A 6559-nucleotide genomic window follows, 5' to 3' on the forward strand; every position below is an offset into this window, starting at 1 on the left:
TCCTTCCTCTTCATTTTTTTTTCGGGGGGTGGGGCTGGTTGGGGGGGAGGGGGGTCACAGGAGGTTGGCCAGCCTGCCCTGCGCTGATCAGGGGCAGAGCTCACCAGGGGGAGGGGCCTCAGGCAGTTGACTGGCTGGCCCCACCCCTGGTCGAACTCCAAGTCCAGGAGACAATTTGCATATTAGGCTTTTATTACCCATAATAAAAGCAAATTGACCAAACGGTGGAACCATCAGTGAAACAACCAGTTGGTGTGACCAGTACTGACCACCAGGGGGCAGATACTCAGTGCAGGAGCTGCCCCAGCCCACAGGCCCCAGGCCAGCCAAGGCAGGTGCCAGCAGGGAACCTCTGATCACCCTGCCAGTACCCCACAGATCAGCCCTGATCGCTGGTCAGGCCTAGGGACCCTACCCATGCACAAATTTTGTGCACCGGGCCTTTAGTATAGAATAGTTGCTTATTTTTTGTTTTTCTGTGGTATCAGTTGTAACTTTTATTTCATTTCTGATTTTATTTATTTGGACTCTTTCTCTTTTTTTGATGAGTCTGTCTAAAGGATTTTCAAATGTGTGTATGTCTTCAAAAATCCACTTTTAATTTCATTGATCTTTTAAAAAATTATAGCCTCTATTTCAGTGGTTCTCAACCTTCCGGCCCTTTAAATACAGTTCCTCATGTTGTGACCCAACCATAAAATTATTATCATTGCTACTTCATAAATGTAATGTTGCTACTGTTATGAATCATAATGTAAATATCTGATATGCAGGATGGTCTTAGGCGACCACTGTGAAAGGGTCGTTCGACCCCCAAAGGGGTTGCGACCCACAGGTTGAGAGCCGCTGCTCTAGACTGTCATGCAGAAAACTCACTCGCATCTTCAGGCATGAGCTCAAACATCACCGGCACAAAAACACCTTCTCTGACCTCCTTATTTAAGTGGCCTGATCCTGGGCGGGTGGCTCAGTTGGTTGGAGTGTTGTCCCGTACACCAGAAAGGCTGTGGGTTCAATCCCCAGTCCAGGCCCATATGAGAGGCAACTGATATCTCTCTCTCTCTCTCTCTCTCTCTCTCTCTCTCTCTTCTTTTCCTCCCTTCCTCTCTTTCTATAAAATTCAATAAACATATCCTTAGGTGAGGGATAAAAAAATTAATAAAGTGACCTGTCTCTTATTCCCTACATCTTCATATTCATTTCCTCCATATCCATTGCAAAATTATTTGTCTACATTTCTCATTACAATGGAAGCTCTATGAGGTATGGAACATTACCTAACTCCTTCTCCATTATAACTCCAGCACCCAAGCGCACAGAGTTGCTCTGTGAATATTTGTTGAATGAATTCAGGTGGGAAAGGAGAGAAGGATGACTGAGGAAGCACTGAGGCGGTAAGAGGGGAGCTGACGCACAGTGAAAGAACTGGCCGGGAGCTGGAGGAGGGACAGAGCTTCCTCTGTAAACAGCCGCGAGGAGGAAAGTTTGGATGCATATGTATGAAATGTGTCCGTGGGGCGCAGGGGTGAGTGGCAAGGGCAGAACGTTAAAGGATTTCATGGGTGATGGACTCTTTCTGGTGAGGTCATCTGCTGACAGTTCAGATGGAAGGGTCAGAGGTTGGGTAAAGGATTTGAGGAGAATGGCAGAGATTTAGGACAGTTGCTGAGGGGAATGGGAGAATGAACACACCGACATTTTGAGACTACCACGTGCCAGGCCCCTTGCTGAGTGCTGAGGTTATAGAGAGGAGGATGTGACATAGTCTTTGCCTTCGAGGAATTCACAATCCAAAGACGACAGACTTTCTATAAGAACGTTAAAATGCAGGGTGCTCTGTACTGTAGTGGATGGAGTGTTGCAAAGACATGATGGGGGTGGAGGTTCAATTCTGAGAGTTGGGGAAACAGAGGCTGTGACCTTTGAGGTTGGTCTTGAAGAAAGATAAAGTGTGTACAGGTAGAAGTCAGTCAGTGTGTTTCACAAAGAGAGGAGAGTACTGCCTAAAAATATGGCAGTGTTGCCCAGCTGGCGGGCTTCAGTGGTCCACCTATGAACCAGGAGGTCACATGCCCAGGTTGGGGGCTCAATCCCCAAAAGGGGGTGTGCCGGAGGCAACCGATCAATGATTCTCTCTCATCATTGATCTCTCTCTCTCTCTCTCTCCTTCTCTCTCTCTCTCTCTCTTTCTCTCTCTCTCTCTCTCCCCCTTCTTCTCTGAAATCAATAAAAAATATATTTAAAAAAATAAAATATGGTGGTGTGGAATAGCTAGAATTGAAAGACATTTATGTGGCTGGAGTGAAAAATGATGCTGGAAAGGAGGATTGAGGCTAGGTCGTAAGGATCTTATATGTACCAGAAATTAGAACTTTGTCCCAAAGTTAACAGAAGTCTTTAGTAGAGCAGCAGAGTCCCGAGAGCACTCTTTTAGGAGGCTACCTCAGGAGGCAACATGGATGATGAGTTGAAGGGAAGAGAAACTGGAGTCGGAGAGGAGGGTTAGGAGACAGCTGCAATAGTCCTGATGAGAGAGTATGAGAGCCTGGGGTAATCAAAGGCGGTGGGCATGGAGAGGAGACGGATTCCCAAAACAGTTTTGATGTTGGATGGGATGTGGCAGGGAAGGGGAGAGGGTGGAGTCAAGGCTGACTAAGGATTCTTGCTTGGGAGACTGGGTGGATGGTGATACTATTACCTGAGGTGAAGATATAGTAACAGGAGTATATATTAAGGAAAAGTAAGCCCTAACGGGTTTGGCTCAGTGGATGGGGCGGACTGAAGGGTCCCAGGTTTGATTCCGGTCAAGGGCATGTACCTTGGTTGCGGGCACATCCCGAGTCGGGGGTGTGCAGGAGGCAGCTGATAGATGTTTCTCTCTCATCGATGTTTCTATTCTTTTTTTTTTTTTATCAGTATTTCTAACACTCTATCCCACACCCTTCCTCTCTGTAAAAGTCAATAATATATATATATTTTTTTAAAAAGGAAAAGTAATAAACTCATTTTTAAAATTGTGGTAAAAAATAAAACAAAAATGGTGGTAAATTACATATAACATACAATTTACCATTTTAACCATTTAAAAGAGTACAATTTAATGGCATTAAGTACATTTAGAATGTTGTGCAATCATTACCTCTATCTAGTTCCATTATATACAAATCCTCACCTGAGGATATGCTTATTGATTTTAGAGAGAGGGGAAGGGGGGGAGAGAGAGAGAGAGAGAAATTGGTTGTCTTTCGCATGTGCCCCAACCAGGAATTGAACCCACAACCTAGGTATGTGCCCTGACCAGGATTGGAACTTATGGGGCGCATGCAGGAGGCAACCAATTGATGTGTCTCTCGCACTGATGTTCTTCTCCCCCCCACCCCCTTCAGTCTGTCCCTTCCATTCTCTCTAAAAAAATCAATGGAAAAAAATATCCTTTGGTGAGAATTAACAAAAAAAAATGTATTTTTCAATTAGAGTTGGCATACAATATTATTAGTTGCAGGTTTATAACATAGTGATTAAACATTTATATACCTAATTTCTAACTATTATTAAAGAACTGTTTTTTCCTCCCTTCAACTTTTTTTTCCATTTTTGCTTCATATATTTGGGGCTCTATAGTTAGGTATTTATAGGGTGTCCCAAAATTCACGCAAGGTTTGAATTTTGCGTGAGCATTAACAACAACAACAACAAAATAAAAGCCTAATTTTACTTGATTTATTGAATCAGATTCTAATATCTGTTGCCCTTTGATTTCAATCCCTTCAATTTGATAAGCATTACCAAGTACCGATTATGGCCCAGGAGCAGGGACAACGAAGACCAATGAAGACCACGGTTTTGCGTATGTGCCAGCAAAGCCATGGAGGCCATTTACCCGATGTGCTATTCCATGCATAACCCTATACTGTATACTTTATGAATCAATAAAAAATTTACAATTTTTAATTATAAACCTGTGTTTTTATCAAAATTACTTCTTGCGTGAATTTTGGGACACCCTATATAATGTTATAAATGTAATATTTTCATGATGAATTGACCCTTTCATCAATATATAATTCCTTCTTTGTATCTCGAAACAATTTTTGACTCAAAGTTTATTTTGTCTGATATTAGTATAACCACCCCTCTTCTCTTTTGGTTACTATTTACATAGAATATCTTTTTCCTATCCTTTTACTTTCAACCTCTCTGTGCCTTTGGATCTAAAATGATTCTCTTGTGAACAGCATATAGATGTTTTCTTTTTAAAATCCATGTCACCAAACTCTGCCTTTTAATTGGAGAGTTTAATCCATTTACATTTGAAGTAATTACTGATAAAGAAGGACTTACTTCTGCTATTTGTTCTTTTTTTCTGTCTGTCATATCCTCATTCCTCCACTATTGTTTTAATGTTTGATTGTTTTAGTAATGTACCATTTAAAAAATATTTTGTTAATCCTCACCTGAGGATATTGTTTCATTAATTTTTAGAGAGAGTAGAGGGGGAGAAACAGAGAGAGAAACATAGATGTGAGAGAGACACATCTATTGGTTGCCTCCCACACAGGAGATTGAGCCTGCAACCGAGGTATGTGCCCTGGATCAGAATCAAACCTGGACCCTTCAGTCCACGGGCCAATGCTCTATCCACTGAGTCAAACTGGCTAGGGCAGTAATGTACCATTTTAATTCCCTTTTCATTTTTCTGTATATTTTATAATTATTTTCTGATTGGTTTCCTTCAGAATTATAATTATCATCTCAAAATAATAACAACCTATTTTTAATTAACACCAACTTGGCTTCAATACTACACAAAAACTCTGTTCCTATACAGCACTGTCTCTCCCCTTTTATATTGTTACTAGAGGCCCAGTGCATGAAATTCGTGCACAGGTAGGCTCCCTAGGCCTGGCCAGTGATCAGGGCAAAGGGAGCCTACGTTCTGCGCCACCCCCTAGTGGTCAACGCACATCATAGCAAGCAATCGAACTTCCGGTCTCCCAGTGGAACTCCCGAGGGGACACTTTGCATATTAGCCTCATATATATAGTCACAAATTATATCTTTATACATTGTGTGTTGATTATGATAGAGCTATAATTATTGTTTTATGCATTTGTCTTTTAAATCCTATAGGAAAAAGAGTTACAAAACCTAAAATACAATACTGACTTTTATATTTTACCTATGTAGTTACCTTTATAAGTAGTCTTCATTTCTTCATAAATTTTAAGTAAAAGTGCCCCTTTACTTAAGCCTGAAGGACTCCCTTTAGCATTTCTTATAGGGCAAGTCTACTAGTAATAAACTCTCTCAGCTTTTGTTCATGTGGGAGTCTCAATTTCTCCTTTATTATTGGACAATTTTGTGAGATATAGAATTCTTGGTTGACAGATTTTTCTTTCTGCACTTAAGTATGTTATCCCACTGACTTCTGACCACCACAACTTCTGATGAAATATTGGCATTTTTCTTATTGAAAAATCCCTTGCACATTACAAGTTACTTCTCTTTTGCTGCTTTCCAGGTTTTCTGTTTAGTTTTGGGTTTTGACAGTTTGTTCATAATGTGTCAGTGTGGGTCTCTCTGAATTTATCCTACTTGGAGTTTATACTATTTGAAGTTTGTTGAGCTTGTAATGTACCTTTTTTACTCTTTTTTATTTTTTATTGATTCAGAGAGGAAGGGAGAGGAAGAGAGAGAGAGAAGAACATCAATGATGAGAGAGAATCATTAATTGGCTGTTGTGTCCTTTGATGCACAGAAGTTTTAAATTTTGATGTAGTGCAATTTATCTAGTTTATCCTTTTGTTGCCTGTGTTGTTGGTGTCATATCTAAGAAATCATTGCCAAATCCAATGTCATAAAGGTTTCCCCCTACGTTTTCTTCTAAAAGTTTGTTTCAGCTCTTACATCTAGTTCTTCCACGAATTTTGAAATATCTTTTGTATATGTTGTAAAGGTAGGGGTTTAACTTCGTTCTTTTGTCCATGGATGTCCAGTTTTCCCAACACCATTTGTTGAATAAGACTATTTGTCCTCCCACAGAATGGCCTCGGCACCCTTGCCAAGTGTCATCTGACCACCTATGAGAGGAATCCGTACGATAAACGTGTGGAGGTGGTGGTGCAGATATGGCCTGGTCTCTGCTGTAAGGAAGCCTGAGTTGAATACTCAGATTCTGTTGCAACAGTGTTTGTCCGGTGCTGGTTTTGTGCTCAGCGAACACTGGGCTCATGTTCCCACACTGTGTCTCAGCTTCCCACGGAGGAATGCACTAGCAGAAAGACCCTCTTTAACAGGATAAACTCAGCCCCCACCAGTGCCTGGTCATGGTTTATGCAGCGGCGAACAGAACCAGGGTTTGCATACAGGGTCCTGCTCCCGGCGTCCCGTTATTTCACGTCGGACGCACGGACCTCGGCAGGCAGAACTCTGAAACGTGAGCAGAACGGAAATGCGATGGTGTCTATCGCAGCCTGTAGGACCCTCTGCGTTAAGGAGTCCCTAAAAGCCAGGGCCGACCTGACATGGAGACGGTCAACATAATCAGGCTTCAGGAAAG

This window comes from Myotis davidii, unplaced genomic scaffold (assembly GCF_000327345.1).
Source record: "Myotis davidii unplaced genomic scaffold, ASM32734v1 scaffold1695, whole genome shotgun sequence".
In the NCBI taxonomy this organism is placed as follows: Eukaryota; Metazoa; Chordata; class Mammalia; order Chiroptera; family Vespertilionidae; genus Myotis; species Myotis davidii.